Source organism: Anas platyrhynchos, chromosome 1, assembly GCF_047663525.1.
Source record: "Anas platyrhynchos isolate ZD024472 breed Pekin duck chromosome 1, IASCAAS_PekinDuck_T2T, whole genome shotgun sequence".
Lineage (NCBI taxonomy): Eukaryota > Metazoa > Chordata > Aves > Anseriformes > Anatidae > Anas > Anas platyrhynchos.
In genome coordinates, this window is record NC_092587.1 from 79,158,540 (window position 1) to 79,170,146 (window position 11,607).

Here is an 11,607-nt window from a genome sequence, read left to right on the forward strand (position 1 = left end):
CCCTATGGAATACATTCTGTAAGATTGACAGCAGACCATAATATCTATGAAGAAGGCAAGGTAATTAAAGCACAAATACGGTGGCAGAAATAAAAAAAATAAAAATTAAAAAATTAAAAAAAGATGGAGTCAGGAAGGAACAGCTATTATTAGAGATGCCTAAGTGATGAACAAAAAAAAAAAAAAGAGGGAATGAATACAATAAAGAAAGACAACAAGTTTCAACCAAGAGAAATGAATACTAGTAATAAAAAAGCACTATCAAATATGAAGAAAATAAAAAACAGTGGGAGAAGACCTGAGTTAAGAAAGAAGAAGTGTTGGTTTTCCTTAGTACCACCTAAGATTTTTTAAAAATAGCCACCTTAAATAGCCACTTTAGTGTTACCACCCGAGTACCAGTCAGTGTGAGAAGCAGAGGATAGAAAAAAAAAAGATAAGCAGAAAAAAAATATCAGTTGAATATAAAATTTTAAAGACTTTTTTAATTATTATGCCAGTAGCCATGGTTTTCTTGAGGAAGGCAATGTTTTTGTTATTGTTATAAATGTTTTTCAACAAAAATCTTCAGTGTCTGTCAGAAAGAAGAACATAAAATTTAAGCGCAATAATTCAAAACCTTTCTACATTATACTTTAAACTTTTTTTTTTTTTTTTTTTATGAAAACCTGATGTTTCTGTGGGAAAATCATCACTTCCCAGACACCTCTATTTTTAGGCCTGTGTTCTCAATTAGCCTGGTACTCATTTGCAGTATGCCTCTCTGCAGTGTTGCAGGAATATTGTATACCAAAGGGTTACAAAGAAGCCTACCTGATATTAAAAATCTACACCCTTGAATTTCAATGGCACTGCTTTCTTTTTAACCTTCCTTTTATCTCTCTGCATTTGGGAAGACATGCATGGGGTGTCAAATCTTCCAGTGAGAACTTTCCATGGCACAAAACCATGATGGGAAAGAAAACATGCAATAAAAGCACAATGCACAAGAATAACCTTAGTAAGGCTGAATCCTGACGTGTGCCTTGGATATGTGATTGAACCCCAGATCATCCACTAGTAATCCTCCTGTTTTTGCTTGTACATGTCTGAAACATTGGCTAAACTGACTGTTCTGGGAGAGACTCTGTAATGACTCCTTAACTGTCAGAACAGACAATCGCATTGGTAAATGTAAATAAGTCACTTTGAGCATATCTGTTGCTTTCTGCCTACAGAAATTCATCTTAGTGGCACTGGTCCCATTTACAAGCTTTGCGCTTGAGGGAATAAGAAAAGCTGCCCAGATCATCATGGGAAAGTTTATACACAGAGCAGCTCAGCCAGCAAAGTGCTTGGCTCGACACGCTGCAAGCAGAGAGGCTGCCCATGGATCCATCTCCACAGGCATTCAGCCTCTGCACAGCTTGGATGACTACAGCCGTGGATCTGCTCCCTCTGCTCCAGCACCTGCCCTGTGCTGCTGACCAGAGCACAGCAGCCACTGGAGGAGTAGGAGCTTGTCCTGCAAGGAGGCAGGCTGCTCATGTCCAGAGAATCTCCTAGGCGCCAGATCTTGATGCTGTTTCTCATACCATAGGGTGTGACTGCAAAGTGCTCGTTCCACTGAGGTGGCTGAGGAGAGCCAGGATGGGGAGCAGCAGCTGGTCACTGTGCAAGTCCTCATGTTCCAATGGGCTTGAATGTTTTGGTGGACACATGTATCAGCCAGGCCAATGTCTCAGGAAGACTCTTTCTGCTGTGTAGGTGAATATCCAGAATCCCATGGGGTTTGGCATCATCCTTAACACTCTGACTGTACAGGACCCTCTTCCCTGGGTAGCCACAGGCCAAAGCTCGTAGCTGACACTGACAGGAAGACCACAATTGGGTGTTAGAGGTTCCCTGCTGTAATGGAAACCTAGGGATCACCTGGCACAACTGAGCTCTTATATTTGTAATCATTCCTGTTGCTATGGCCACTGCATGTGGGTATAAATCTTTCCCAAGTGATATTACTATGGGAGAGTAGGGTGTAGCCCAGGAAAGGGTACTGTTTGATTGATATGATTTTTTTTTCATGACCTGTCCAGGTCTCTGAGTTTACCTATTCCATTGCTTTTGCAAAAAATTTCCTCATGACAGAGCACTCATGTATTTAGTAATAATATTTAACATCTATATTGGACTCTGTGCATTCCAAGTGCTATACAAACACAAACTCATTCATCTTATTTTTTATCTCATTACAGTTATCTGCAGTGCTGAGTTGGTTTGATCCCCACTTCAGAGACCTTTTAACAGTGAAATTGTTACCAGGCGAATTTCCCATCTAAATCACTACTAAGGACTGGAAGCTAGGCTCCCCCACTCTCCGTTTTAATCAGTGACTCCTTTAACTTCAGTGAAAGGCCTCTAGGTTTCTGCTGCTGAAGACAGGAAAAATAAAATCTTGGAGATAATTTTATTTAAGTTTGTTTTCACCATGAAGGTGTTCACTGGGAGCACACTGTTCTCAGAATTACAGATAGACATGCCATTTGCTCATGGGAAATCAGTCAGTTTAGTCAGGCATCCCTGTACTAAATCTACTCATAGGCAATAGGGAGGTAAGGCTAACACAGGTCCGACTTGTAACGTTCCTACTCTTTCTGCACTTGCTGTCTTCAAATTTATTCATACCTCCCTGGACCAATTCAAAATAAGTTACTAGGACTGCAAAAATAGACTAATAAGCAGAGACTTGGAGTTCAAAACATTTAGAGATTAAAGTGAGAATTCTTCTCCAAGCTGAGCTGAGTTAAAGCATGAAAGAACATTGAAACTAGCAGCAGATGTTGTATAAAGAGGGAGGACATGAGGCAGAGATTAGGCACCTCCTAAATGTGGTCTAAAGCCTGTATACTTTCTTTTCAGCTATCTTCAGCCTGGCTAAAACTTAACATAGCAGTAAAAAAAGCAGTATGATAAATGGGAGTAACTCCATAGGTATGGAAATTGTTTTACCCACAGCAAAAGTAAACTTGATGAAGCTCAGTGCACCGAAACTGGAAGGAACAATTAAACTGTGCCCAGAAATGGTGCTAATAATAGAATGTAATAACTCAGTGTAAAGATTAAGGCCATATATTTTGAGAATTTTTACTCTAAATTGGTAGATCATTAGTTACAAATGAGTAATAACAGTTTCTGTAGCAGGCACTGTTAAGAGGTCTTCCTGCATGCCGAATGCAGCTCTGGTCACTCAAGTCCATTGCTAATGAACGCAGACTGGAAGAGATGCAGAAAAGGACCTCAATGCAAGTATACATGGAGTGGCTGCACAGAAAGAGAAAAAAAAAAGGAGTAATTATCAAAAAGAAGTAGGTCCTGAATATCGGAACCATTATAAGATTGATAATTTCTGAAAGGTCAACTGAATTAGCTCTATCAAAGGAAATTAAAGGAAATTAAGACAAATGGAACAAATGATCTCACATAGCAAAGCCAACAGAAAGTGGCTTATTTAGCTAATGACTTTCCTTTCTGAAAACATGGGAAAGAGAAGAGCTGTTCAAACTAAAGACAATGTTTGTTCAGAGCAATGTGTATAAGCTACCCCTAGAGAAATATATGCAGGAAGTAGAAGAATGTTTCAAACCATCAGAGGAAGGAAGTTTTGGAAGAGCTTTCAAGAGGAGCAGCAGGAGAGAACTTTCTACCCAATTTGAAAAAGAGATTGATCAATGTATGAAAGGAATTAGAGTATGTGATTTCCCATGACATCTGAAAATAGGACTCAGCAACTTTGGATACAATTTACAGACTTTTTTCTCATGTTCCTCCTCGCTCCCTGCCACCCCAGATATTTTCAAATTAAATAATGATTTAAAATCATGGTCTGTAATATTAATGTTGACCACATGACAGATAGGAATAGGAAAAATTGCTCCAAGTTTAAGTTTTCAACAAATTTCTTCATTTGCCCTTAAGAATGAGAAAACACATAGGGAGGATCTCTCAGTAACCACCACCTCTCCCATTACACTGTCTGTCTTCAGAACCCTGCTTCAGAGCAGCAAAATAAAAGAAATCAGCACCATAATTACTGTCCCTTAAGCAACTTTCAAGAATTTTCTTATCAGTACTGAAGTGAAGCAAACCACTTTATATAATGCTGTGTAGCCTGGTTCCAGCAACTCCTAGGGTTTCCAGAAACATCAGCTGTGCAGTACAGGTAGGCTTCTAAGCAAGGCCAACACATGCTTTTAGAAAGCATACTTGGAGATTTTTCCTGGGAGTTCTTTTGCAACCTACTACCCCCAGGTTTTGTAATCTGAAATATCACTCAGAGGTGGGAGATAATTCACAGGGCATTTTTAAACTCCACTATTTTATTAAAAGCTCTTGTGAACTTATCAAGATACTTTCACCAGCTTGTTAACAGATTCACCCAGCACATCACGATTATTCTCCAGAAGCAAAGTGTGTTTGGCACTAAAATTAGCATTTAAAACAGTATCACACCTGCTTCTGCTGGTACCAACTGCCTGTAAGATTCATGAAGTCTTCTGAGGAAACTATGTCTGAATATTGTGTGCTTTCCGAATGAGGTTCTTGTGACTCAAGGCAAATGTAATTTTATGCTGCTATTGCCATTTCAGTGTCTTTGGTGTCCATGTTGTGTCTTTACCAGGTTTGCTGTGGTTTCTTCCTGCTTCCTTTCTTTAGGGGAAAAAATGCTCTGGAAAGAGGAATTGGGAATAAGAAGCATTCAAACTCCAGCACAAACACTGCATTGCAATGCTTCCAACTCCAAATATTTGGTTGACTTATCCAACAAAACGAAAATGCTTTTATGATTTTCACTTACTAATTTCACAGCAGAGAGCACAAACCAAAGCTCCAGAAAGAGCTATTTGTTAGCGCCAGGCCTTGCAACATTTGGACCCAGGTTACCCAGTGGGTTTGAGGCAGTTTGCCTTCCACCACACCCACTTTATGATATCCTGTTAATGCATGTCTCTGACCTTTACTGTCAAAATCCATCTGCTGAATTTCAGACCTGTGGGCTCCTTGGACAGCCTTCACTTTTCAGCGTGTTCTCGGGTGACTGTCCCGGTGGTACAGTGCTGTAGGGAGCACTTGTTTCTGACTTTTCTGCTATGTTTGCTGTTTGTATTTTGCAGGACACAATTTATCAGACACATCTAACCATAGTGCATTATAGAAATGAATGTGTAAATTTTAAAAATTGCTTTATGAGGAAAAAAAAAGCCTGTAGTGACTGATTCAGTACCTCAGCCTATTTCTTCCTGACACAGGCCCTGCCTTTTTGTTCAAATCATTGACTCGGGTCTCTGCTAAGCACAGCAGTTCTCCCCTAGGGCCAGCAGGACTCCTTATGGCTTCCACATGGTGCTCGTAGTTCAAAACTCTAATGGTCATCCCTGAAAGGGCATATCCGCTACCCCTAAAACATAAATGCGGAGCTTCCCATGTCCAGCTCTCCTGCCAGAATTCAAGACTACCGTTTTAACAGCTCTACAGAAGGCTGCTCTCACTGCTGGTTGCTTTCAGCCAAATCAGGCACTGATCTGTTGGATCACAGGCAAGAAAGCTCGCACAAAATTATCTTCCAGTTTGTCAGACCCAGGTTTGACAGCTTTGGTCAACTTCCCCTAAGGGCCTGGGGCTAAGCTCTGCCCAGGAACCTCGAACTTCACCAGCTGGTTACAGCAGAGGCTCCCCCACTTTAGGAGGCGATGCTGTGCACAGCGTTGGTGTGCGTGTGCTGGCTTGGAGAAGGAGGCTGGTACCACAAACAGGCACCATCTGCTGTAGCCTACCTTCAGCTGCCAACTGTGTTTTCGGTGCCCACGGGGATGTGAAACTGCTGTTTGCGCACAAGGTGTAACTGTTTGACAGCCCAGCCTACTACGTCCTTGTTGCTCCACGTAGTACTGTTATTGCTGTCCCAGCCTTTGATAAGGCTAGGGCCTCAGATAGCTACTGTACTTTTAAGTCTGCCTCCAAATAAGCGGCTACCTTTCATCTCTGTTTTATTGCCAAGGACAGAGACAGACAAGCCAGACCACTGGCTGGCTAATAAGTAATAGGGAACTTTGCTGAGTCCCACAGTCCTCCTGATCTGGTGATATATTTTTAATACATAGTGATTTATACATATAGATTTTTTCTATCTATAGCTCCTACAGTGTGAGCAGCAGGCAGGGGCCAGCACGTGGTGCGTGCATATGCTAGAGGAAATGCATGTCTGCAAGGGGACTCAGCTGTAACTGAGTAACTTGACAGGTAGAACAAACTCTTTCAGCCCTTTGCTCTTTCCAGTCCCCAAATATGACAGCTTAATCATTTTCTAGACACAAAATGTCACTGAGATAAAGCAAAGTTTATAAAGGAGGACTGGTCACATGACAGAAAAAAATCTGGTAATATATCAAAGCAAAGAAACTCAAAGTTCAGGAAACATTTGTTTTCCTCAGAGCTTCCCCCTTTCCTCTCTCTGAGCACTCAGAGGCTGAGAGAGGCTGGAAATTCAGCCTGAAGGTTCCTTAAACAAATATAGCTCTGTCCTTTACATCACCATACGGCTCACCATCAACGCCACATTTGGTAAACTGTGAAAGTTGAAACCCAGTTGCTTTGTTCCAGCTATTCAAAGGTACATAGGCACTGAAATCTTGCTGAAATAAACTGAACTGGCAGCTTCCTGTGATGGTTATAATGGCTTATAGCTTTACATGACTTACAGAATAGTCAGATCCATTCAAATTTAGACATGCTTTTCTCTCCACCAGAGTGAATGTGAACATCTTAATGTTTTCAAAGCTGCGTTTCAGCTGGCAGAAGCAGTGCTGTGCCATGCAGGATGGGGTCATAGCATTGCATCTCCCTTGAGGGGACATGACTTAAAACTCAGGACGGGCTCCTCAGGCTCTTTCCTCTGATAATCATCCCACAGATCTGGTTTGTGTGGCTAAATTTCAGCCGGGAACCTAGGGTCATCTTTCGCCCTCATGTGCGTAACATGGTTGAAGTTACCCACATGAAAAGCAGCTACACTAAAATCAGCTTAGGCAGAAGGCAATTCTGTCCTTCCACGTTTCAGGCTGTGCTGTTTGAGTTTTTTTTGCTGCCTCGCCAACTATTGTGTTAGATGCTGTGCAAAGAATAAATAAATAGGAGAAAGAGCCAAAGAGGAGGAGTTTGTTCTTCCAAGCAATGCATGGCCTTCTTTCAGTTACAGCACAGTGTTTATTATCTACCTTGAGAGGACAAGGGTTGCTTTTTCAAAACTACATAATTACGTGCATAGACTGTATGAAACCATCCCTGACCTCTAACATAATAAGTCATGCGGTTTCTTGTAAGTGCTTTTTGGGTGCTTGAGTGAATCACCAAATTTTGAGGTTTGTCATCAGTAATTTTTGGTAACACATTTTAGCCAACAGCATGATTACCCATAGTTATTTTCTTTTTATTTTACATTCCTTTAGCAGAAGACCCTTGTGGGGTGTTGACTTTCTACAGCTGAAAGTCTAAATGGTAAGACCGGGCTTTCTAAGCACATTTATTTGTAACATGTTAGTGTCCAGAAAAAGCCCTGAGGCCCATACAAACTCACCGAAGGATGCAGTCCCAGCCCTGGAGAACTTTCATTCTCAATCAAGAGGGAGAAGGTATGGGAAAAATGTTCAGCGCACAAGTGAAGCTGATAATTAACCCCATCAACCATCACTTTCCAGAAGTATTTAGATGCTCAGAGAGGTATCAGGCACTGATAAAAATGCACCATAAAAATGCACGATAAAACACATTAATTGTGCTGGGTGCTTAACTTCTGTGTAGGATTAGCAGAACTTAAGTGCTTTTTTCCTTTTGTATGTCACCACTATGCCTAGGTACATAGATACCTCATAGCTTTTATTAAGCCTGCATCTATATATATATATATATATATATATATATGTATATGTATATGTAATTTCTGAAAGTTGTAATTTCATAGCTTTATACTAGAAAAATAATCCCTGACAAAGGTGTTGCTGGAGAAAAGATGAGAAGGGGATATAGAAGTGGTGCAGAAGATAAAATAAAAATGAGAGGGAAGAAGTAAAAAGAGCAAGAAGAAGAGGGTGGTTAGGATGTGGTTTGCAATGAAAACAGGCCTGAGCAGCTGATTTTTTTAAGCAACAGGGAGGAGCAGGATAAAGGAATCAGGACCAAAGGCAGTGCAGGGAAAACAAAGAAAGTACCTCAAGTCCAGGTGAGACTTGAGACTAACAGGTCAGTTTTATTGGCTTTCTGCAGCCCAGACCACTGCCTGGTCTTAGGAATGGCTGCAAGCTTCACAGTGATAACAAAATCTCCCACCTGCAATGAAGACAAATACAGCAGGCTACGCAGCAGAGACAAATGCATGTTCTTGCACCTCCAGCCCTGCATCTACCTGTAGTGACTCCTCTCATTTATTTTCTCCAAGGAACGTTTCATGCTGTGGCAGACTGATACGGATTGTATTTGCTGTAGAAACATAAGTGTCCAAAACAAACAAACAAACAAACAAACAAACAAAAAACATACAACACCCCAAGAATTGCACCATTACCTCAGAAGTGTGAATGACCCCACTTTTCGCAAGCAGAAACCTAGAGTTTGCTGTCTTGTAGAAGATATTTAGGAAAGGGGGACTTCAGAGAGAGGCAAGCTGTTGTAAGCAGGGACTCATGGAAGTCCCTGCCCATACCACAGCTTTGACGTACTGCCATTTGAAGCCTCTAACTACACAAGCGCCTGGCTCTCCCCCTAGCAGGTTCAGGCAAGGTGCCAAGGTTCAAGCTGGTAAAAGGCAGAGGGGACCCATCAATTCTGTGTGAGAGGACGGTAGGCATGCATACCTGAGGTATGGAGGTGCTTTGCTTAGCACATGTTCAAGCTGGAAAATGCATACAGTATGTCTTTGGTCTCGGTGCTAAAGAGAGAAGGATAGAAGCCACCACCTAATGCATAACTAGACTCCTCTCATAGAAAGAGCACATGGACCTGTAGGCCCCATGCTCTGCTCCCCCTGCAAGGGCTTTCCAGGCAGTGGAGCCAGGCAATGCAGCAACCGTGACAGTTTTGGAGAAAGCCCAAGCACCACTTGAAGGTTTTCATCCAGGTGACTTTGTGCTCAGCCAAGCTTTGCTCTTTCTCTCTTTCGCTCTCTCTTTCTTTCTTTCCCTCTAATATGCTGGGTTAAATCAGACTGATCTCAGTATCAGCCTATCAGAGTGGACCATTTGTTGACAGAGAAATTACGATTTTCTTCCTGAGAAAGGGGAATAAAACTTCACCTGCAGAGTTGAATTGTGAAGAGCCATGTTTTTCTTCCAATGCTGTGCCTAGGCTGGGTGGTGAGGATCATCCTGGAAAACAGAAGCATTGAGCATAGCCAGGAATAATTCCAAGTACAGACTGCAGAGTAAGTCTGTTCACATCAAGCACTGGAAGGCAAATAAAGCACAGACAATGCGTAAAAACTCCCACCCTGTTCTTTCTTGTGCTTTGATAACAGCAAATGGGAAGCTAAAGAGCTATAACAATTTCTCCTCTTGTAGTCATTTTCCCTTCTCTGCTCCACACAAACAAACAAAACAAAACAGTCTTGTTTAAAATTGATCAAATTAGGACAAGGAGTGAGATGTTACTGGAGATTTAACCACTGTAATTTTATTTTTGAACTTTCTGTAAAAAGTAGAATATCTGAGTTAGAAGGGACCCACAAGGATCATTGAGTCCAACTCCTAGTTGTACTTTACTCCAAGTAAAGTACACATGCATTACATTCACAGAGACTGTGCCCTCCCTTTCTACCAGGCTTGCTCTCCCCTCAGTGTATTATGATCAGAGCCTTAGCCACACACAGGACTTGGCCAGCTAGTCAGTGACTTTCACCTTTGATGCTTTCTTGATCTCTTGTAACTCACTGTTGATCATATTGTGTTGTTTTTAAGTAACTGTATGTGTGGGTGCGTATTAGCTGTTAAAAAGCAATTTACATACCTTAGCTGCACTCGGCCAAGAAGCACACACATAACCCAACCCAATAAATCACAGCAATAGGAAAACAAAGAGGGGGCAAAGAGGAGGTGTGGAGCTGTGGCTGCAGGGTACTCACACTGCTTTTGGAGCATGCCAACCTGCTGCCAGAGCTGCCAAAGCCAACTCTGCCTAGCTCTTGCTCCAGGAGATGTCTTCCAGGACAGGTGATAGCCACAGCCTTGGTGGAGCATGGCTTCAGCCAAAAGAAATATTTTCAAAAAAATAGTACTCTCTTCTTCCAATGCTGCCCCAATTCTGTTCCAATGTAGATTTTGTTATCCAGCCTGCTCTCGTCAATAGTTTCTTCTGGACCCATAAAAAATGGTACATAGAAAGAATATACTGTCCTGACAGAAGGACCAAGCTCTTTTAAGAAAAACGACAAGAGGAAGAAAGAAACTACTTATTGCAAGCAAATTTGCCACCAGTCTTCCCTAGGGTAGATAATAATTGGAGTGAGCACAGCTACAAGGTTACAGATTTGCCACCATCTGGGGAAATGCAGTGTTCCACAGAACAATCCATAACAGAGTGCTTTGCCCTGTTGGCCTGTGCCAATCAGCCTGCCAGGAATCAAAATGCAAGTTAGCCAGCAGAGCAAAAGGCAACATCTCCTGCTTAAGTTTAAAAACAACAAGCCCAGCCAGAAACTGGGCCCAGGCCTTAAAAAAAAATAAAAATAAAATAAAATAATAAAAAAAAAAGTCTTTAAAATCTATGGAGCTCTGAAAAGAAGATTGTTTCATTGTGGTCTAAATGTAGATGTTGCCTATCCTGTGATGTTTGAAGGTGACCAAAGCCTTGAACTTCAGCTTTTATTTTACAGAGCTTGCAATATTTTTTAGTGATGTAACAAATACAGCTCTGGGTCTCCTAGCATTGGATCAAAAACTCCAAAAGAAGCAAGGCACAAACCTGTGATGTTACACAAAATTCACTCTGCCAATTCAAAATTACCAAAGAAATCTGTTAGTTAGCATTGCAGGAACAGGCTTTGTTTAATGTTTAATTAATATATATATATATATGAAAATATCTTTAATTCAGAAAGCTCAGACCTACAGCACAGAACCTCAAGCCACTACCAAGGGGAGGGCAGCTGTTGTTATGCATTGCTCCTCCTTCCCTCCTGCATTCCCCAGCCATGTGCTTTCCCAGCTTTGTGTTCCAGCACTTACTGCTCTTGTTTCTGTGAGTCAATAACTCAACAGAAAGCTTCTCAGCTGTGGTAGGTTTCTGCTGCTGTAGTAAGTTAAAGCTCCTCCGACATCCAGATGGATGAGCAGTCCATGGTACCTTGGGGAACTGTGCCTTTAGCAGGCAGGCTTCTCTTTCAGCCAAGCCAGACCAAGAGTGAGATACTGCCTAGACACTCTCTGTCCAGACCGTCTCTTGCCACTCCTCTAATTGATGTGGCCATCAATGCCACATACACCAAGTCCCTTTGTCTCTGTGGAGTGAAGGAACTCTGTTTCTTGCTGCTGCCAAGTCAGTTTTCAGACAGGTAAGCCACTGGAAGTGACTCACAAGGCAACCACGCGA

At 41.8% G+C, this 11,607-nt stretch overlaps 1 long non-coding RNA gene across 2 annotated transcripts; it reads right to left on the minus strand.

Annotated features, from left to right (window-relative positions):
- Window positions 1-214: 214 nt before the first annotated feature.
- Window positions 215-10,572, minus strand: LOC106014905 (uncharacterized). 2 transcript variants are annotated; one of them, XR_005262766.2, is made up of 5 exons: window positions 10,142-10,572; window positions 9,318-9,389; window positions 8,432-8,505; window positions 8,238-8,355; window positions 215-3,297 (listed from the first exon to the last, which is right to left on the minus strand). It is a non-coding gene; the product is annotated as an uncharacterized lncRNA (long non-coding RNA). The 2 variants fall into 2 exon arrangements; XR_005262765.2 differs by having other exon boundaries at window positions 8,238-8,505; window positions 10,142-10,571.
- Between the last annotated feature and the right edge of the window lie 1,035 nt (window positions 10,573-11,607).